We start from the raw sequence: 23,464 nt of genomic DNA, 5'->3' as shown, positions 1-23,464 counted from the left end.
AAGACGGGAGGTGGGGGAGATAAAAACTTTTGGATATATTGATTCGGATTGAATTGCAAATACATCAAGGATAGAATCAATTCAATTCTGAATTGCAATAAGCAAGCGAGGTCTCTCAAATAGAGTCGAACTGAACTGCTAGACTACGTTGAGTGATGAACTCAATGATTCAAAAAAAAAACTAAGAGATGGATGAAATTACACAAGGAATCCTGGTCTCAAAGAAGAGGGAAATGGGGATATGGCGAAATCGGTAGACGCTACGGACTTGATTGTATTGAGCCTTGGTATGGAAACCTGCTAAGTGGTAACTTCCAAATTCAGAGAAACCCTGGAATTAAAAAAGGGCAATCCTGAGCCAAATCCGTGTTTTGAGAAAACAAGGGGTTCTCGAACTAGAATACAAAGGAAAAGGATAGGTGCAGAGACTCAATGGAAGCTGTTCTAACGAATCGAGTTAATTACGTTGTGTTGTTAGTGGAATTCCTTCTAGTTCTAAATTAGAGAAAGAGGGGTTTTATACCTTATACATTTAATAAACACGTATAGATACTGACATAGCAAACGATTAATCACAGAACTCATATTATATTCTAATTATAATATAGGTTCTTTATCTTTTTTAAAAATGAAATTAGAAATGATAATGATTATGAAATAAAAAACTCATATCATAATTTTTTTTTTTCATTATTGTGAATCCACTCCAATCGAATATTGAATAATCAAATTCTTCAATTAAAATTCAAAGTTTTCGAGATCTTTAAAAAAGTGGATTAATCGGACGAGGACAAAGAGAGAGTCCCATTCTACATGTCAATACTGACAACAATGAAATTTCTAGTAAAAGGAAAATCCGTCGACTTTATAAGTTGTGAGGGTTCAAGTCCCTCTATCCCCAAATCCTCTTTTATTCCCTAACTATACTATATTATTATTATTTATCCTCTTTTTTTTTTTCTTTTTATCAATGCACTTTTTTTTCTTTTTATCAATGCAATGGGTTTAAGATTCATTAGCTTTCTCATTCTACTCTTTCACAAAGGAATGCGAAGAGAACTCAATGGATCTTATCCTATTCATTGAATAGATTTCTTTTTTATTAGAGTATCGGCAAGAAATCTTGGTTATTCACTCTATTTTTAAGTTTTATTTAAGTAAACCATGCACAATGCATAGGACTACCCCCCCCATTTTCAAATTTAAAATTTGAAATACTTTAATTAATTTTTAGTCCTTTTAATTGACATAGATACAAATACTCTACTAGGATGATGCACAAGAAAAGGTCAGGATAGCTCAGTTGGTAGAGCAGAGGACTGAAAATCCTCGTGTCACCAGTTCAAATCTGGTTCCTGGCAGAGAAAAAAAAAAAAAAGATCCACCGAATAGGTATTGATCCAAATACCTCGAGATGGATTGTGATACATATTCATTAATAATATTTATTCATCTAAGTGGATAAATCTATAATATAAATATAGAGGCACTTCTTTTTCTTTTTAAAGAAGTTTTAAAATATATCTTTTCTTTATGATAAAGAAGGGGGTGAGATTCCCCTTTATTTTTTTGCGTTTCTTAATTTTGTATTCCGCTATTCCGACGAATATTTTTTTAGTCTTGCTTATCTTTATCTTATCTTATTTTCCTAGTTGTGCTAAGTAATGTGCGCGGTACAAAGTTCCTGGTAGAGAACTTCTTTGAGTCATCCTATTTTTCTGTTCATATGAAGGAAATTAATATGCGATTTTCAAAATAGGGGAATCCAAATGAAACCCTTTTTTTGCTCAGTCTATCTGGAATGCTTTTGTATAATTAGGAATTAATTATAAATAGGTATTCCGTTTCATCTAGGAAAAGAACCTAAAAATATTCCTTGACTTGAATAAAATCTGGAGTTGTGTTGTATAAGTGAGCATGAATTTCTTATCATTCAATGAGCATCTTGTATTTCATAAAAATTGGGGGTTATATAATCCTTACGTAAGGGCCAGCCTATCCAACTTTCAGGCATTAGGATACGTTTAAGGCGCGGATGATTATCATAAGAGATTCCCACCATATCATAAGATTCGCGTTCTTGAAAATCGGCACTTCTCCAAATCCAGAAGACAGACGGAATTCTAGGATTATCCTTTTGGGCAAAGACTTTTATGCAGACTTCTTCTGGATTATCTATACCATATTGTATTCTCGTAAGATGATACACGCTAGCTAAAGATCCACCGGGTGCTACATCATAAGCACATTGGGAGCGTAAATAATTGTAACCATATACATATAAAATGACAGCAATGGAATCCCAATCCCCTGCTTTTATTTGTAAAGTCTCTATTCCTCGGTGATCAAAGCCCAAAGATCTATGAACCACCTCATGTTTGACTAGCCAATTAGATAACCAACCCTGCTGCATTGTCTTCATCTCTCCCTCTTTGTATAAATATTTCACATTTCGGATGCAAGTTTGAAAGATTGCCCTGCTTTTTATTTTTCTACACAAAAGAGCCCCTCTCCTAATTCACTAATTTGTAGGAAGGTACTGAACTTTTGGATTTGAAAAAAGTTTCAGAAGATATATCTAATGTAGATGGTGATTGATAGAGCAATTCTTGCTCATAAGTTCCTGTATGAGTACTGCGCCTAACATAAAGCTTGTGACTGGTAGTAAAACATCTATTTTTATTTTGAGATAGAGTTTGATCCTCAACTATTTCTCGCGATATCTTCTTACGAAGTTTTGTTAGGGCATCTATAACTGCCTCCGGTTTAGGTGGGCAGCCCGGCAAGTAGACATCCACAGGAATTAACTTATCAACTCCCCGAACAGTACTATAGGAATCCGTACTGAACATTCCCCCTGTAATAGTACAGGCTCCCATAGCAATGACGTATTTTGGTTCAGGCATTTGCTCGTATAATCTCACTAAAGAGGGAGCCATTTTCATTGTTACCGTACCGGCTGTTAAAATTAGGTCTGCTTGCCTAGGACTTGATCTTGGTACCAATCCATAACGATCAAAGTCGAATCGTGAGCCTATTAATGAAGCAAATTCAATGAAACAACAACTGGTACCGTATAGAAGGGGCCATAAACTGGAGAGTCTTGACCAATTCGAAAGATCATTTGGTGTAGTTGAAATAACAGAATTGGAACTTGTTTGGTCAAGTAAGGGAAACTCAATCAAATTCATAACTGTCTCAATAGAATCTTTTCCTTCTTTTTTTTTGTCTAAATATTCAGTTAAGACCATTCCAAGGCTCCTTTTCGCCATGCATAAACTAAACCAACAACTAAGATAAGCACGAAAATCAAAGCTTCGATAAAAACGGATACACCCAATACGTCGAAACTCATTGCCCAAGGGTATAGAAAGACGGTTTCCACATCAAAAACAACAAAAACGAGCGCAAACATATAATAGCGTATTCGGAATTGTACCCAAGCCCCTCCCATGGGTTCTATACCCGATTCATAACTAGAAAGCTTCTCTGGTCCTTCACTAACCGGGGCTAAAAGTCCTGAAATCGAAAATGCCAAAATAGGAATAAGGCTTGCTATTATTAGAAATGTCCAAAAAATATCATATTCGTGAAGCAGAAACATAATGTACTCCCATTAATGTGGAATAGGCGGAACTTAAATTAGTCAATTCAATTCAGCATTGTCAATTTATCCAGAACTTCTCTCTTTTCCTCGGTGAAACAAGAATCTTTTTTGTTCAAACAAAAGCGCTTAGTTTAAGTTTAGCCTTTGTTTCCTCTGTGCTGCATCTTCTTTAAAGATTCATCCAATGGAATCCCAACTCCCTTTCTTTTGGATTTCCATTCTATTTAGATATGGTGTATGTAGATCTAATTCTTATATAAAGAAAACTTTCTCGTTTCACTTTGTCTCGCTTTCTCTAGAATCTCTAGAAAAAAGAATAGCTCTATCCTTTATTTAATATTTAATAATAAAATAATAAGAGACTATTAAATAAAAATGAGAATACTACTAAATTAGAACCTAATTAAGATAGTAGGACTAATCTATGCAGTATAATTAATGAGAAGTAATACTATAAAATAAAAATAAAGAACTCTATTTCAGAACTATGAGACAGAATATTCTGTTTTCTTATTTACTCTTTACTTTATTTTTTCTATTTAAAGTTGATCAATTTACATAATGTATCTATAAACAAAGTAATAAATATACTTAAAACAAAGTAGGAATTCGCAAAATGGATAAAATCATTGCAGTTATTATAGGGAAGTCTAGAGATATCCTATTTGAAGGAGGACGGGATTCAAATCAGGGAAAGGATCCTTTCTTCTATTGATTTGATAGAAATTCGTTTTTCTTTTCCTGTCTGTATGATTTTGATTTTCGATGAATGAGCCTTTGGTAATGCTTTTATCTCTATTCTATGTCGCAGGCGCCTATCCAGTCTATAAACAAATACTAATGAGAAAATGAAAACTATACTAAACTAAAGAAAACATAGGATAGAGATCCTAAAATCTAAAAAAGGGCATATTAGGGCTATACGGATTCGAACCGTAGACCTTCTCGGTAAAACAGATCAAACGGATTATTATCGAAATGATTTGAACTGTTTCAAAGACCCAACATGCATTTTTTTGCATTGGGCTCTTTCATAAACTGATTTAAAGATCAGTTAGTCCACCATAGTTTTTCTTTACGGAAAGATAATGAGATGGCTCCCTGTGCTCTGATTGATTTTTTGTATTATGATCTATCTAGGAGCAATACCAAAGTGTTTCAAAGGAGGATTACCTTGACTTAGGTCTGCCTCCGGTCTAAATTAAATCAACCTAAGTGAAATGGAGTCTCTATCGTTCCACTGCAAGAGTTAACTATGAGACTTCATACACCTTAAAGTTCATAGAACGAAAAGAAGTTTTTTGGAGGCCCTTATCCTCATTACGCCTAGCATTTAGTGGGCTGGATATTTACCTTATCAACTAGCAAATCCATAAGGGTTCTATTTGATTAGGCACCTGAATTGGCACCTGAATCGGACTGAACCGACTGTTTGTCAGGCTACTGTTCTCCTATTCTCTCGAATCTATGAAGTAAGACATTGATTTTGCAATAAGATCGATTATGTTCATTGCATAATAAGCTCCTTTGAAAAGCATTGGCGCACGTGTAAACGAGTTGCTCTACCGAACTGAGCTATAGCCCTTATCAGAGATATCTTAACATATAGATAATTTCTTGTCAAGATGAATATTTTCTAATGCCAGAGGATACCCCTTTGATCTGTATCTGTTTAGTATTTAGTTTAGTATTTAGTATATAACAGACCAATAACAGAGCGGTATTGCTTAGAAAAGGGATTCAATATATAATCGATCGAAGTAATGGGTCTTCCTTTGTGGTGATAAATTGCCTACTTAACTCAGTGGTTAGAGTATTGCTTTCATACGGCGGGAGTCATTGGTTCAAATCCAATAGTAGGTAAGTAGGTAGAAAAATTACTAGATAGCATTGGACTTACTTCGCTTCGCTATCTAATAACTTTTTCTACCCCTCTTCCCTTTTTCTTTGTATCAACTATAAACCACTGGATTGTCTTCAATTGGATGGGGGAATCCAATTGACAGCCTCGATTCGTATCCTAGCTCGTCTGAGAGCGAGCTTCGCTTCAACCAAATCTTTCGTACCCTCAGCTTTACTCAAGTTAGCTTCGGCTATTTCAAGTGCCTTTTGAGCTTCTTCCGGATCAATATCACTACCCAGTTCCGCATCATTTCCTAAAATGATGATCTCATTATTAACTATTCTCGCAAAACCGCTCCACAGAATCGCTGTTAACCATTGGTCGTTGAGGAGGCGTATTCTCAAAGGACCCATATCTACTGCTGTGTTAATGGGGGCGTGGTTTGGTAATACGCCAATTTGGCCACTATTAGTGGATAAAATGATTTCTTTCACTTCACAATCCCAAATAATTCGCTTAGGAGTCAGTACATAAAGATTTAATTTCATTTCTTCGATTTGTTCTCCTCTTCTAAGGTTATAGCTTTCGTGCTAGCTTCATCGATGTTACCCACCAAATAAAAAGCCTGTTCAGGTAGGCCGTCTAATTCTCCGGAAAGGATTAGTTGAAATCCCCTAATAGTTTCCGCAAGAGCAACATACTTTCCTGGAGAACCAGTAAAAACTTCTGCCACAAAGAACGGTTGTGATAAGAAACGCTCAATTTTTCTTGCTCTTGCTACAGTTAAACGATCCTCTTCCGATAATTCATCCAAGCCAAGAATTGCGATAATGTCCTGAAGTTCTTTGTAACGTTGTAAAGTTTCCTTAACTCTTTGCGCAGTTTCATAATGTTCGTTGCCAACGATCCGAGGCTGTAACATAGTCGAGGTTGAATCTAAAGGATCTACTGCTGGATAAATACCCTTGGAAGCTAATCCTCTGGAAAGTACGGTAGTAGCATCCAAATGTGCAAATGTTGTGGCAGGGGCAGGGTCGGTCAAATCGTCTGCAGGTACATAAACTGCTTGAATCGAAGTTATAGATCCCTTTTTAGTAGAAGCAATTCTTTCTTGCAAAGAACCCATTTCTGTACTAAGAGTAGGTTGATAACCCACTGCGGAGGGCATTCTCCCTAATAAAGCGGATACCTCTGATCCTGCTTGAACAAAACGAAAGATATTATCGATAAATAAAAGCACGTCTTGCTTATTAACATCTCGGAAATATTCCGCCATAGTTAGGGCAGTTAAACCAACTCTCATACGAGCTCCCGGTGGTTCATTCATTTGGCCATAGACTAGAGCTACCTTTGATTCCTCAATATTTTTTTCATTAATTACTCCGGATTCCTTCATTTCCATATAAAGATCATTTCCTTCACGAGTCCGTTCCCCTACTCCACCGAATACGGATACGCCCCCATGAGCTTTAGCAATGTTATTGATTAATTCCATGATCAGTACTGTTTTACCTACTCCAGCCCCCCCAAATAGTCCTATTTTTCCTCCACGTCGATAAGGAGCTAAAAGATCGACGACCTTAATACCTGTTTCAAAGATGGATAATTTCGTATCTAACTCGATAAAGGCAGGCGCAGATCTATGAATAGGGAACGTTGCACTACTATCTACAGGACCCAAATTGTCAACAGGCTCCCCAAGAACGTTGAAAATTCGTCCGAGAGTAGCTCCACCGACCGGAACACTGAGAGGAGCTCCCGTGTCAATCACTTCCATTCCTCTCATCAACCCGTCCGTAGCACTCATAGCTACAGCTCTAACTCGATTATTTCCTAATAATTGTTGTACCTCACAAGTCACATTAATTTGCTTATCGGCAGTGTCTCTACTCTGGACTACCAAAGCGTTATAAATATAAGGTAACTTGCCTGGGGGAAAAGTGACATCCAGCACGGGTCCAATAATTTGATCGATACGACCTGTACTTTTTTCTTCAATTGTGGAAACCCCGGGAGGAGAAGTAGTAGGATTGGTTCTCATAATTATCACATAATTAAAAAAAAGGAATTTGTCGAAATTTTTCTTTTTTTATTGTTGAATAATGCCAAATCAAATCAAAAAAAATCCAAAAGTAAAAAGGAAATGAATTAGTTAATTCAATAAGAGAGAAAAGGGGACCAGGACTTGATTTCGTTGCCCAAGCGAATCCCATTCAATCGTTTACTCATGGAATGAGTCCATTGGAAAGTTCAATCAATCTTTTTTTTCATATACATTTTGCCTTTTGTGGAGGATCTGTGCCTACTCTACTTTCCTATCTAGGACTTCGATATACAAAATATATACTACTGTGAAGCATAGATTGCTGTCAACAAAGAATTTTATTAGTATTTAGTTAGGTATTTGCATTCAAAATAAGAAAAGAGAACTATTAAGAACTTGTAAAATAAGGATTAGGAATTAATTTGGGTTGCGCTATATCTATCAAAGAGTATACAATAATTATGGATTTGGTAAATCAAATCCATGGTTTAATAACGAACCGTGTTAACTTACCATAAACAACAACTCAATTCCTATCGAATTCCTATATTGGAATTCCTATAGGATAGAACATACACAGGGTGTACGCATTATATATGAATGAAACATATTCATTAACCTAAGCATGCCCTCAATTTTCTTTAATGAGTTGATATTATATTAATTGAATATCCTTTTTGTTTTACGAGATTTTTGCTAAAGTTTCATTTACGCCTAATTAACATCGAGTAGACCCTGTTATTGTGAGAATTCTTAATTCAAGAGTTATAGGGAGGGACTTATGTCACCACAAACAGAAACTAAAGCAGGTGTTGGATTTCAAGCTGGTGTTAAAGATTATAAATTGACTTACTACACCCCAGAGTATGAAACTAAGGATACTGATATCTTGGCAGCATTCCGAGTAAGTCCTCAGCCTGGGGTTCCGCCCGAAGAAGCAGGGGCTGCAGTAGCTGCCGAATCTTCTACTGGTACATGGACAACTGTTTGGACTGATGGACTTACCAGTCTTGATCGTTACAAAGGACGATGCTATCACATCGAGCCTGTTGCTGGGGAAGACAACCAATGGATCTGTTATGTAGCTTATCCATTAGACCTATTTGAAGAGGGTTCCGTTACTAACATGTTTACTTCCATTGTAGGTAACGTATTTGGTTTCAAAGCCCTACGTGCTCTACGTTTGGAGGATCTACGAATTCCCCCTACTTATTCAAAAACTTTCCAAGGCCCGCCTCATGGTATCCAAGTTGAAAGAGATAAGTTGAACAAGTACGGTCGTCCTTTATTGGGATGTACTATTAAACCAAAATTGGGATTATCCGCAAAAAATTATGGTAGAGCGTGTTATGAGTGTCTACGTGGTGGACTTGATTTTACCAAAGATGATGAAAACGTAAACTCACAACCATTTATGCGCTGGAGAGACCGTTTTGTCTTTTGTGCCGAAGCTATTTATAAATCACAGGCCGAAACCGGTGAAATCAAGGGGCATTACTTGAATGCGACTGCGGGTACATGTGAAGAAATGATTAAGAGAGCTGTATTTGCAAGAGAATTAGGGGTTCCTATTGTAATGCATGACTACTTAACTGGGGGATTCACCGCAAATACTACTTTGGCTCATTATTGCCGCGACAATGGCCTACTTCTTCACATTCACCGTGCAATGCATGCAGTTATTGATAGACAGAAAAATCATGGTATGCATTTCCGTGTATTAGCTAAAGCATTGCGTATGTCTGGGGGAGATCATATCCACTCCGGTACAGTAGTAGGTAAGTTAGAAGGGGAACGCGAAATGACTTTAGGTTTTGTTGATTTATTGCGCGATGATTTTATTGAAAAAGATCGTGCTCGCGGTATCTTTTTCACTCAGGACTGGGTATCCATGCCAGGTGTTATACCGGTAGCTTCAGGTGGTATTCATGTTTGGCATATGCCAGCTCTGACCGAAATCTTTGGGGACGATTCTGTATTACAATTTGGTAGGAGGAACTTTAGGACATCCTTGGGGAAATGCACCTGGTGCAGCAGCTAATCGAGTGGCTTTAGAAGCCTGTGTACAAGCTCGTAACGAAGGGCGCGATCTTGCTCGCGAAGGTAATGAAATTATCCGAGCAGCTTGCAAATGGAGTCCTGAACTAGCCGCAGCTTGTGAAGTATGGAAGGCGATCAAATTCGAGTTCGAGCCGGTAGATACTATTGATTAACTAGATAAAACTAAAGATAAAGAAGGTATAAATAAAAAAGAAACGAAATAAAAAGAGAAAAAAATCAGTTATGAAATGCAGTAATTCTTCTTTATTCTTCTAATTGATTGCAATTAAACTCGGCTCAATCTTTTTTAGAAAAAAAAGATTGAGCCGAATAAAAATAGATCATGATATGATCATGAGACTTGACAAATTGAGATTCGTCTATTCTATATATCTAGAATATATATATTAAGGTATAATACAATAAAGAAATACAAATAAAATAATAAAATAATAAAATATAGTATTATCATATGATAATGATAATGGAATCAAATACGCAGTATTTACAGAAAAAAGTCTTCGTTTATTGGGAAAGAATCAATATACTTTTAATGTCGAATCGGGATTCACTAAGACAGAAATAAAGCATTGGGTCGAACTCTTCTTTGGTGTTAAGGTGGTAGCTGTGAATAGCCATCGACTACCTGGAAAAGGTAGAAGAATAGGACCTATTCTGGGCCATACAATGCATTACAGACGTATGATCATTACCCTTCAACCGGGTTATTCTATTCCACTTCTAGATAGAGAAAAAAACTAAAGGAGAATGAATGAAAAAAGACATAGTTTGGAAGTTAGACCTTTTTATAGGACTCTCTTTCAATTTCAAAAAAGAGGACGTTTGAAACTTTTAACAGGCGTAATCGTGAGTCAACAAGTGACTCGAACTGTGTGTAAAAAAAGAAGCATTTTTTTTTTTTCAAAATGCTAGAACTAGATAAGGAAGTTTTCTATAACCTTGAGAAAAAGGATAAAAAGGTAGTTTTTTTTTAGTTTATGACTCCGATCAAGAGCGAGAAATCCTTGATTTGGGATTGGACATAGAACCTGGACCCATCGTAGAGACGTTTAGTTCAAAAGAAAGGATCGTATCCTGATGGTAAGAATTATACTTTCGTGGAAATACAGCGCTATAGACTTCAATGCGGTAGAGTAGACGTTTTGTTTCTAATTTTTCTGGACCAAACCTCCGCTCCGACCCAACGATACAATGAATTTTTTCTGTTCATATTCATAAATAAAAAAGATTCGGAATCGCAATGCTACTATATGCGTCCAGAGGAGTATTTGGAATAATATTCTTCTATAATCCATTATTGCGGGGGGTCTTACTAACAGGGCTTCGCTGCACGGGACAGGTCTTCGTCGAAAAGCTAACTCCACCCGGCATTTTCATACCCTTTCTTTGGGTGGTATATCGCCTTTTAAAGTCTAAGAGGGTAGTAGGGGATCTATAGTAGGTAAGATAATTTGCCCTTTGATTTTGATTGAATATACTATTTTTCCGCCTTTACCACGCATTATTGTATGCGCTTCTAGAGAAGTATGTATGCAGGAAGTAAATTCTAACCGCTTTCTTTTGAATCCAATTTCAAATTAGATTAGAAAGATAGAAAGGCCATGAGGATGGGAAAATCAAAATAAAATCTTTTTAATTAGTTCTCCTTTTTTGGAATTTTCTTATTATCCTTTCATTTTTTTTACAGAATATTTTTCAAACTAAAAATAAAAAATACAATACAATAGTCAATATTCCTTATAATAGATATACTTAATTATATCATAAGAATCTTAAGATATTTTTCGACTAGATAGAAATAGTAAATTTGAATTGAGACACCTATTCCATGACGGATTTAAACTTACCTTCTATTTTCGTGCCTTTAGTAGGCTTAGTATTTCCGGCAATTGCAATGACTTCTTTATTTCTTTATGTGCAAAAAAATAAGATTGTCTAGTATTTTTTAGTGTAAGTAATATAATATGGTAGGGTATGTGGCTTTTTCTACACACACTTTCTACACACAAATGAAAAACGGTTATGGATGCGGATATAGGCTACGAGCATAAATGCATGAATATGCAGAGCCAGGTATAGCGAGTTTTATTTTATTTATTTTAATTGAATCAACGAATATTTTTTGAATAGAAAGTCAATGTATCTAACCTATTATTTCACAGGAGTACTAGTTGCTGAAGGCGATTTCAGAATCAAAAAAAGTAAAGTCAAAATTATTTAGCTTATTCTCTCAATTTCAATCGACCGCTGCTGGATTTAGTATATCTAATATGAATTGGCGATCAGAACACATATGGGTAGAACTTCTAAAAGGTTCTCGAAAAAGGGGTAATTTTTTCTGGGCCTGTATTCTTTTTCTAGGTTCACTAGGATTCTTATCGGTTGGGATTTCCAGTTATCTTGGTAAGAATATTATATCTATACTTCCATCTCAAGAAATTCTTTTTTTTCCGCAGGGGGTCGTGATGTCTTTCTACGGAATCGCAGGCCTATTCATTAGCTCCTACTTGTGGTGTACTATTTTGTGGAATGTAGGTAGTGGTTATGACCGATTCGATAGAAAAGAGGGAATAGTGTGCATTTTTCGTTGGGGATTCCCTGGAATAAAACGTCGCGTCTTCCTTCGATTCCTTATGCGGGATATCCAATCAATTAGAATTCAGGTTAAAGAGGGTCTTTATCCTCGTCGTATTCTTTATATGGAAATCCGGGGCCAGGGGATCATTCCCTTGACTCGTACTGATGATAAATTTTTTACTCCACGAGAAATTGAACAAAAAGCTGCCGAATTGGCCTATTTCTTGCGCGTACCAATTGAAGTATTTTGAGGTATCTTTTTTGAACTGAGTTGAATGAAGAAAAGAAGAATTGGAAGAAGAAAAGTTTTCTCAACACAGGGAGGAAGTCCCTTCTAAATTGGATTTGTTATTGTAAGGGGATTTTTAAGTATTTATCTAAAGGAAGGAACAAACGAGGATAAGAGAAATTTGCTTTTAATTTTTTTTTATCCAAGTTAGATATATCGCATACTATTCTTCCTTTTTCATCCGAAAGGGCTTTTTTTTTATTCTATTTCACTATTTCATTCCATCTAGATCTAAGAAAGAACCCAATGCACTGAAATTCCACTAATAACTAATATACAAAAAAGAAGAATAGATACAGGGTATCAAACCTATAGAGTTTTTGCTTCAAAGAAATAGAAATATCATGAAATAGAAATATCATCATATAGAGTCAGGGAATGGAATAGAGTCAGCGAATGAAGCATATTCATTAACAACTCCATTTACAGATCAAAAATGAAAAAAAAGAAAGCATTGCCTTCTTTACTATATCTTGTATTTATCGTACTTTTGCCTTGGGGGGTCTCTTCCTCATTTAACAAATGTCTGGAACTTTGGATTAAGAATTGGTGGAATACCAGGCAATCCGAAACTCTCTTAACTGATATTCAAGAGAAAAGGATTCTAGAAAGATTCATAGAATTAGAAGAACTTTCTCTCTTGGACGAGATGATAAAAGGGAAACTAAAGACACATGTACAAAAACCTCCTACAGGAATACACAAGGAAATAATACAATGGGTCAAAATAAATAATGAGGATCATCTCCATACCATTTTGCATTTCTCGACAAATATAATCTGTTTGGCTATTCTAAGTGGTTCTTTTTTTCTGGGTAAAGAGGAACTTGTCATTTTGAATTCTTGGGTTCAGGAATTCTTCTATAATTTAAATGACTCAATAAAAGCTTTTTTTATTCTTTTAGTTACTGATTTTTTTGTTGGATTTCACTCCACCCGTGGTTGGGAACTAGTAATTCGTTGGGTCTACAACGATTTTGGATGGGCTCCTAACGAGCTTATTTTCACTATTTTTGTTTGTAGTTTTCCAGTAATTCTAGATACATGTTTGAAATTTTGGGTCTTTTTTTGTTTAAATCGTCTATCTCCTTCGCTTGTAGTCATTTATCATTCAATTAGTGAAGCATAAATTCATTTGATCTCCCGATATTAATATTAATCAAATTAGCAAGCATCTTTTTTTAGAAAGAAAGCCCTTTTCCATTTTAGCAAAATTCTTTCTATTTATACCTACTTTAAGGTATTCATCATTGCAGTACAACTGTTGCAGTAGAATGACAACAGATTCGTGTATAGGGAACTAGATTAGCTTAGCTACCTATCTAATTTATTGTAGAAATTCTGGGATCTGCGATTGGACATGGAAAATAGAAATACTTTTTCTTGGGTAAAGGAACAGATAACTCGATCGATTTCTGTATCGATCATGATATACGTAATAACTCGGACATCTATTTCAAATGCATATCCCATTTTTGCGCAGCAGGGTTATGAAAACCCACGAGAAGCAACTGGACGAATTGTATGTGCCAATTGCCATTTAGCTAGCAAGCCCGTCGATATTGAAGTTCCCCAAGCTGTGCTTCCCGATACTGTATTTGAAGCAGTTCTTCGAATTCCTTATGATATGCAATTGAAACAAGTTCTTGCTAATGGAAAAAAGGGAGGGTTGAATGTAGGTGCTGTTCTTATTTTGCCCGAGGGATTCGAATTAGCGCCGCCCGATCGTATTTCCCCTGAGTTAAAAGAAAAGATAGGAAATCTTGCTTTTCAGAGTTATCGTCCCGATAAAAAAAACATTCTTGTGATAGGCCCTGTTCCCGGTAAGAAATATAGTGAAATTGTCTTTCCCATTCTTTCCCCTGATCCTGCTACGAAGAAAGATGCTCATTTCTTAAAATATCCCATATATGTAGGGGGAAACCGAGGAAGAGGACAGATCTATCCTGATGGTAGCAAGAGTAACAATACAGTCTATAATGCTACGTCAACAGGTATAGTAAGAAAAATACTACGTAAAGAAAAGGGGGGGTATGAAATATCCATAGTTGATGCATCAGATGGACGCCAAGTGATTGATATTATACCTCCCGGACCAGAACTTCTTGTTTCAGAGGGGGAATCCATCAAGCTTGATCAACCATTAACAAGCAATCCTAATGTGGGAGGTTTTGGTCAGGGGGACGCAGAAATCGTGCTTCAGGATCCATTACGTGTCCAAGGCCTTTTGTTCTTCTTCGCATCCGTTATTTTGGCACAAGTTTTTTTGGTTCTCAAAAAGAAACAGTTTGAAAAGGTTCAATTGTACGAAATGAATTTCTAGGTCCCGGGATTTCTTACCATCAAGTTGGTAAAAAGCCTCGATTTATTGGCAATTGCTAGAATTATCTATGATCTATTTTGGAAATCCTTTTTTTGTTTAGACTGCTTTTTGTTTATGAGATGTCTGGAATTCCTTATTTATATCCCATGCAAAAGAAGAGAATCCAAGGCAAAGGCGAGAACAATCAAATTAAAATTTCTTCTTTTTCGGAGGGATTGCAGGTCTTCTTAATCGTCTATTCGGCACAAGAAAAAGCCTTTTTCTTGTGCCGATTCTTCTTGTATCAAAATAAGAATCCTTTTTCTTCCTAATTCGTCAAAGATTACTATTTCTTCTTTATTCGGGTCTGTCTCTTGGACCTCTTTTTCTTTTGCTTAGGTTTAGCCGAGGTAGTGGACAAACAGAGGGGAAGAAAATATGGCGGGGGAAAAATTTCTTGTGATTGTGAGCAAATTGCTTGGCTTGTTTAATTAAGTTCAACTTCAAATTTACAGAAATTTTGCAAAAAAAAAGTAAACTCTTCCATTGAAGGTTTTTTTATTTTTAGGCTAGTTGAATAGTTTTGATTAAGGTTTTATTAGTTTATTACTCGAAACTAAATCAAGGATTTTCAGGATACTTCCTTCGTGGAATAAGATATTGGATCCTCGAGTGATCTCTTTTTCTTGTTGCTTCATAAGAGTGAATCGAATAGATTCAATTCGCGTTATAAGAGTAAAATAAAAATTCCGCGGGTCCTTTCCGCTCTAATCAGATAAAGGGGGGTAAGGACCCGCTAAGCTCCTACTTTTTCATGTTTACAATCTGGTCCCTCCGATTACTATAGAGATGAACCCAATCCAGAATATGAACCATAAAAGAAAACACCTACTAAACCAATCACAGCAATACCAGCTACAGTACCTATCAGCCAAAGAGGAATTCTTCCAGTAGTATCGGCCATTTCCCCTACTTTCCTCCACATTTTATCAATTGGTCATGCTAGAGACAAAAACAGTCATGGGTAGTTATAAGGATGGTATCCTTCCAAATGGGATAAGAGAATTCTTATTAGTCTCTTTCTTTCTCTCAATTGAAGAAGTAATTGGAAAATAAAACAGCAAGTACAAAAATGAGTAATAAACCCCAGTATAGACTGGTACGATTCAATTCAACATTTTGTTCATTCGGGTTTGATTGTGTCATAGTTCTATAGTTGGAATTTGTTTTATCGTTGGATGAACTGCATTGCTGATATTGATCCCAAGAAAAAAACAGTAGGTACAGCTAGTCCGTGAATAGCCAGCCATCGCACTGTAAAAATAGGATAGGTTCGATCTATGGTCATTGAGGGCCTCCTAAAAGGATCTACTAAATTCATCGAGTTGTTCTAAAGAATCAAAACGGTCGGTTATTAACGGAATTCCTTGTCGGCTTTCCGTGAAATACTCGTTTGGCCTAGGACTTCCAAACACGTCATAAGCTAAACCCGTACTGACAAATAACCAACCCGCAATGAATAGGGAAGGTATAGTAATGCTATGAATAACCCAGTATCGAATACTGGTAATAATATCAGCAAAAGAACGTTCTCCCGTGCTTCCAGACATGCTGAACTCCCAAAATTTTTGTACATTCAAAAAAGGAATTGATTCCGTAAAAGATGGGATCGACCAGTAAATAGAAAATTACTGATATTTCATCCTTGTGAGATTGTCAATTTTGTACCAAAGGTGTATTTTGAGTATACCGAATTAGTATAGCTATCCTTCCTATGGCACAGCAATCTGGTTTTGCCTGGTTCCGAAACATAATTACTTTTTTATTTTTTTTTTGTCTATAGGTAAGCTATATGTTATTCAAGGCATCAATAGAAAACCCCATTTTTGTAGGTTCTACTTACTTTTCATTGGCTTCGGAATAATAGAGTAATTCGGAATAGCAGCCAAAATCTTGGGAAAATCTAAGTTAATGATCAATAGGTTTGGATAAATAATTTAGGAAGGATATTCTCATACTGACACAATACAAGGACAAGTATATGTGAAATCTATCCTTTCATAATTCGTAATTCATCCTTGTATTGTTTGTTGGATTAGGTCTAACTTTCTTGACCAAACTGCGAGCGCGGAACTTTACGAGATGAAATAGGGAAAGACAGAAGATAGAATAGAACTTAAAAGGATAATTGAAGTGACTCGTCTTCGAATCTACTTTGGTTGGAGTTCGAAAAAGGAATAAAAATAAAGTAAATTCAAGGAAGAGCTTTCTTTTTTTTTTTTTTTTAACAGCCCCTTGGCAGGTCGTGGAATGCTTTTGTTCTCCTCTTATTCCATATGGAATACAATCAGTTAAAATAAGAAGGAATAGGGGAATATTCGATCGTTCACTCCAAAAAGAGGGTCCTATTGAAAAAGAAATTATCCAAAATAGAAAGAAGTTTTTTTTTTCAAATTCAATTGTTTATTTATCTCTTATTCAAAAATTTCCCTGAAAATTGAATTTCTTTTTTTCATTCAATGGGGTTAGATGATCTAGTTCTTAATATTATTACTTTACTCAATTGACAAATTCCACAACAAATCTCTTGATTCGGAATTAGGGACTCATGTATCATCTGATGAATCCACTTTCTTTTACACTTCTGTATCTTACTCTATCTTGTTTTTTAGTATTATCTAAAATAACTGATGAATTATGAATTTTCCATAACTTAGGTAAATGCTTTACCAACATATGTAGTGTAGTAAAAAAAAATAAATGGAATTTAACTCTTTCATGCTTACTTTAACTAGTTATTTTGGTTTTCTACTGGCTGCTTTAACTATAACCCCAGCTCTATTTATTGGCTTGAACAAGATACGCCTTATTTGAATTGACTGAATAATTATAATTCAGAAAAGAAAAATCTTTCTTTGGGATTCCTGGCATTCTACGACTCTTTTCCAGACTAATTAGGAATTCTTTTCTTGGTCATTGAGATTCGTGGATAATTTAGAGTACTATTTAGGGATAGATCGTACCTCTTTTTTTATCCCCTCGAACAAATCGAAATGATTGAAGTTTTTCTATTTGGAATCGTCTTAGGCCTAATTCCTATTACTTTAGCGGGATTATTCGTGACTGCGTATTTGCAATACAGGCGTGGGGATCAGTTGGATCTTTGATTGAGTCATTTTTTTTTTTTGATTGACCTCCTCCAGACCAGAGAGGAGGTCAAATTGAAATTGGAGTTACAATTCAATTTTGTTAAGTTATTTTACTCTGCTTCGACATAAAATAGATGGAATCACGCTCTGTAGGATTTGAACCTACGACATCGGGTTTTGGAGACCCGCGTTCTACCGAACTGAACTAAGAGCGCTTTCATTCATTCAAAAAGAAAATCTTTTTCTATTCCTAATGTATCTCACGTACGTATAGTCTCCACAAATTCAAGTTATACCCACTTTACTTTAATTGATCTCGTCGCTACTGCCTATAAAGAAGAAAGAAGTAATAGGTAGGGATGACAGGATTTGAACCTGTGACATTTTGTACCCAAAACAAACGCGCTACCAAGCTGCGCTACATCCCTTTTCCAAATTAAATTGTTGTACAATGCCATTGTACACAATTCCTGTCTTCTTTTCCACATCATAATTTTCTTCTTCTTTCTTTCTCTATCTATATATAGAACCCTCGTGTCATTTCTTCTTTTTGGTCTCATATAATTAAGGAATTATATACATATAAAATCCAATATAATTTCGCCTATAAAAGAAGGATTACTTTTCCTTGGTAATATATAGGAAGAAGGGGTCATCTTTTTCTTTTTTAGGGATAGGAAAATTTCGTCGATATGGTTCATTTTATATATAGCATAACAATCTTGGGCAAGAGTTTATGATCATATATGTATTCCAACAAGGAAGGAGGATTTTCAATGCGGGATATAAAAACATATCTCTCTGTAGCACCCGTGCTAAGTACTCTATGGTTTGGTGCTTTAGCAGGTTTATTGATAGAAATTAATCGTTTATTCCCAGATGCTTTGTCATTCCCTTTTTTTTAATTCTAGTTATTGCTATGGGAGGGATAGATTTCTTCGTGATATGACAAAATTTGATCCTTTTCAATCTTTTTTTAGTATCGGAAGGAAAAAGAAAGAAAAGATGGATTGGGTTGAACCTCAGAGTCATTAAAAATTTGGTAAACCCCATTTTTGAAAATAGAAATTCAATTTAAAGGGGTACCCAAGCTAAATAAGGCCTCAGAAATCAGAGCATAGAAAAGGCGGGGCTGGCTAATTAAATGAAAGGATTTCGAACCAAAATCTTTGCTAATTCGACAAGGATTGTATTCTTTAATTATTTCTCTATTTTTTATTACTTAATTAAAGAATAAAAAAAAATTATTCTAATGAATTTTATTCTTCTTCTTCGGATTCAAAATAGAAGAATAAAAGAATAAGTAGAAGAATTAAGTTAAGTCAATCCAAAAAGAAAAGGAGGTTCATGGCCAAGGGAAAAGATGTTAGAATCAGAGTTATTTTGGAATGCATCAGTTGTGTTCGAAAAGGTGCCAATGAGGAATCGACGGGGATTTCTAGATATAGTACTCAAAAGAATCGCCACAATACACCCGGACAATTAGAATTCAAAAAATTTTGTCGTTATTGTCGCAAGCATACGACTCATCACGAAATAAAGAAATAGGAACATCGTGTGTTTGATCTTTCCAAACAACAGAAAGAGTAAGAACTTCATATTTAATATATAAAGAAAACATAGTATAGAATACAAAATACAAATCAACTCATCTGATTTCCGGTAGATATTATTTCATATGTATAGAGGGTATTCATATACTATAATATGAATCAAATAAGATATGGATCAAAGAAAAACTACTTCTTCTGGATCCTAAATTAATAAAATAAAGAAGTGAATTTTCAAATTTTCAAATTTTAAATAAGGAATAAATCATGTATACATCTAAACAACCTTTTCTTAAATCTAAGCAACCCTTTAGTAAATCCAAGCAAACTTTTAATAAATCCAAGCAACCCTTTCGTAAATCCAAGCAAACTTTTCGTAAATTCAAGCAACCTTTTCGTAAATCTAAACAACCTTTTCGTAGGCGTCCCCGGATTGGCCCGGGAGATCGAATTGATTATAGAAACATGAGTTTAATTAATAGATTTATTAGTGAACAAGGAAAAATATTATCGAGACGAATAAATAGATTAACCTTGAAACAACAACGATTAATTACTCTTGCTATAAAACAGGCTCGTATTTTATCTTTCTTACCGTTTCGTAACTATGAGAACGAAAAGCAATTTCAAGCCCAGTCAATTTCAATAATTACAGGTTCTAGACCCAGAAAAAATAGACATATTCCTCAATTAACGCAAAAGTACAATTCCAATCGAAACTTAAGAAACAACAACCAAAATTTAAGAAACAACAACCGGAACTTAAGTTCCGATTGTTGATGTTTTATTCGAATTCGAAAGGGCCAGACCTATATATATTATAAAGAAAGTAATCCAGCTCGTTGATTCCTACCACTTAATCTTAATTTATTGTATCTTCCCGGAGTTCCCTCTCCGGGAATTCATCTTTTATTATTCCAGTATATTACTTTATTTATACCTTTAATTGATGATCTTTATTTTATTGGAAATCGTGTAAAGATTATTTGGATTTGATACAGCTACTTGTGCAAGCATTTTACGATTAAGAATCAATTTCTTCTTGTACAGGTTGTGTATTAATTTACTATAACTATCGAATACTTTATATACCCGCGTTGCTGCGTTTATCCGAGTGATCCACAAACGACGAAAATCCCTCTTTTGCCTACCTCTATCTCGATGAGAGGAAACAAAAGCTCTTTTTACCTGTTGGGTAATCATTCGATTAAGTCTTAAATGAGCCCCTCTAAAGTTTGAGGCAAATGAACGCATTTTTGTTCGTCGTCTCCGGGCTATATATCCTCGCGGAACTCTGGTCATTGAATCAAATTAACCTTAATGAATAACTAATGATTTCTCTTCTTTTAGCCACCCTTTTTCTCATTAATAACAAAACTAATTATTCCGATATATAAAATATTAATTCCAATGGCTTTTGCTATAGTAACCTTCCCAACCACGATTTTTTATTCCACTCCGTTCAGTTATTTCTATACGAAATAACAAATTCATTCTAATAATACTAAAAAAAATAGTGGGTTCCATCGTTTCTATGGTTCCCTTTTAAACGGTGAGGCCCTCTCTATACACCGGAGCCCTTTCTTTCATCAAAAGGTATTGCGAACTTGTATAGTCCACATTCTTTGGCTCTACCTATCCATTATAGAGTAAATAGCTCTTTTCACAATAAGAGTTATCCATACAGTGACGGTATTTAATTATGAAAGTTGGCTAAGTAGCTGACCCTGTTAGTCCGTTCTTTTAAGATAAAGGAGCATAAGCCTTTTTCTTTTTATTACTATTTCCTCCGCTTAATGGATAACCATTTGCTACCAATGGGAGAATTGCTTCTTATTTCCAATTTAGATAATTGGATTTGCACCAAAGGAAACCATAAATTCCATATACCATAGAAATCTAGGATAGAGAAGCTATATCCTATTCATTGGTACTAATCATGGATACTTCAATTTTTTTTATATTTGTTTGAAGTCATGATCTGAACGAGTCGCACATACACCCTAGCACATGTTCCTCGACGCTGAGGGCATCCTTTAAGCGCGGCCGTTTTTCGAGCATTTCGTATTGGCTGTCTTGCGTTTCTAATAAGTTGTTTAACCGTCGGCATGTTGTATGTATATAGAAAAAAATGGATTGGTTTAGATCCATCTTAACCTGATGATTGCTCATCATGAAGTCTTTCTATTTTCTATTAAATCGAGGAAAACACGAATTTAGCTGTGAAATAACTTTACAAGAAATCCGGACACTACCAATCCTTAAACATTTCTGGAAACCACACTGGATCAGTATCGCAGTGCTTGTCAATCATTTCATCCCCTACAATATCGACAAGTCCATAAGCTTTGGCTTCGTCTGCTGACATAAAAACATCCCTTTCCATGTCTTCGGATACAACCCAAAAAGGCTTGCCTGTTCTTACTGCATAAACCCTTGTGATCATTTCGCGAACTTTGTGTAACTCTTCTACTTCTAGTAAAAATTCTGGTGTCCTTGCCCGATAATAAGCACTAGCAGGTTGGTGAAGCATAATCCTCGCGTGAGGGAATGCTATACGCTTGGTGGGTTCTCCTCCAAGCAGAATGAAGGACGCCATGGAGGCGGCTATTCCGAGGCATATTGTATATATATCTGGTGTCACCGTTTGCATCGTATCAAAAATAGCCATTCCTGAGATTAGCCACCCGCCTGGGGAGTTTATAAACAAAAAAATATCACTAATTCCATCTTCTATACTCAGATATACCATGAGACCTGTAATATGATTCGTGATCTCGCAACGAATCTCTTGACCTAAAAAAAGTGTCCTTTCTCGATACATAACATTGTATAAGTCAACCCAAGTCGCTTCTTCATCTCCAGGAATCCGGTAAGGTACTTTTGGAACACCAATGGGCATATTAGATTAATATTATTAAATTTAAGTAAGAAAACCACACTTTAATATGGAAACGTAAGAATGGAACAGAAAGAAAGAATCCGCAGTTTATTGTCTTAATTTTTATTCTTATTCTATATGAATATTATAGATTCTATTAATACGTAGATTGAAAGGTTATACATATAAGGAATGTAAGACAGATTGAATAAAGAAAAGGGAATGGGTGATTTGAATGCTAAACAAAGAGGGGTAGCGATCTATTCTTCGTTTTTTCCAAATTGGCCAAGTTACCCATTGCATATTGGCACTTATCGAGTATAGAATAGATCTGCTTCTCTTTCTTCTTATGAACAGAATTGGCTTCTTATTTTTAATGGAATGAAATAAATATTCGCGCTTTCTGACACAGAATCCCCTAGAAGGGTTAGGTACATAGGATATGGATAGTCTTTTTCAATGCGATAAAATAAAGCGACATCGTGTCTATTTTTCTTTGCTAAAGGGGTATTTCCATGGGTTTGCCTTGGTATCGTGTTCATACTGTCGTATTGAATGATCCGGGTCGATTGCTTGCGGTGCATATAATGCACACAGCTCTAGTTTCTGGTTGGGCTGGCTCAATGGCTTTATACGAATTAGCAGTTTTTGATCCCTCTGATCCTGTTCTGGATCCAATGTGGAGACAAGGTATGTTCGTAATTCCCTTCATGACTCGTTTAGGAATAACGGATTCGTGGGGTGGTTGGAGTATTTCAGGAGGAACTGTAACAAATCCGGGTATTTGGAGTTATGAAGGTGTGGCAGGTACGCATATTGTGTTTTCTGGCTTGTGTTTCTTGGCAGCGATCTGGCATTGGGTATATTGGGACCTAGAAATATTCTCTGATGAGCGGACGGGAAAACCCTCTTTGGATTTGCCCAAGATCTTTGGAATTCATTTATTTCTTGCAGGGGTGGCTTGCTTTGGCTTTGGGGCATTTCATGTAACGGGTTTGTATGGTCCTGGGATATGGGTATCCGATCCTTATGGACTAACTGGAAAAGTACAAGCTGTAAATCCAGCGTGGGGTGCAGAAGGTTTTGATCCTTTTGTTCCGGGGGGAATAGCTTCTCATCATATTGCTGCGGGTACATTGGGTATATTAGCGGGCTTATTCC

The 23,464-nt window shown here is 35.7% G+C and overlaps 3 non-coding genes across 3 annotated transcripts; 1 reads left to right on the top strand and 2 right to left on the bottom strand.

Annotated features, from left to right (window-relative positions):
* The first annotated feature begins 1,288 nt into the window (after positions 1–1,288).
* On the top strand, positions 1,289–1,361 carry TRNAF-GAA (transfer RNA phenylalanine (anticodon GAA)). Its single transcript has one exon. It is a non-coding gene; the product is annotated as a tRNA-Phe (tRNA).
* A 16,652-nt stretch (positions 1,362–18,013) lies between these two features.
* TRNAW-CCA (transfer RNA tryptophan (anticodon CCA)) lies at positions 18,014–18,087 on the bottom strand. The gene has a single exon. It is a non-coding gene; the product is annotated as a tRNA-Trp (tRNA).
* A 139-nt stretch (positions 18,088–18,226) lies between these two features.
* On the bottom strand, positions 18,227–18,300 carry TRNAP-UGG (transfer RNA proline (anticodon UGG)). Its single transcript has one exon. It is a non-coding gene; the product is annotated as a tRNA-Pro (tRNA).
* Between the last annotated feature and the right edge of the window lie 5,164 nt (positions 18,301–23,464).

The sequence above is a fragment of the Triticum urartu genome, unplaced genomic scaffold (genome assembly GCF_056163025.1).
Source record: "Triticum urartu cultivar PI428250 unplaced genomic scaffold, HENAU_Tu73 scaffold2, whole genome shotgun sequence".
NCBI classification, from domain to species: domain Eukaryota; kingdom Viridiplantae; phylum Streptophyta; class Magnoliopsida; order Poales; family Poaceae; genus Triticum; species Triticum urartu.
The sequence above is the reverse complement of the archived record's forward strand: the minus strand, read 5'-3'. Positions and strand labels throughout refer to the sequence as shown.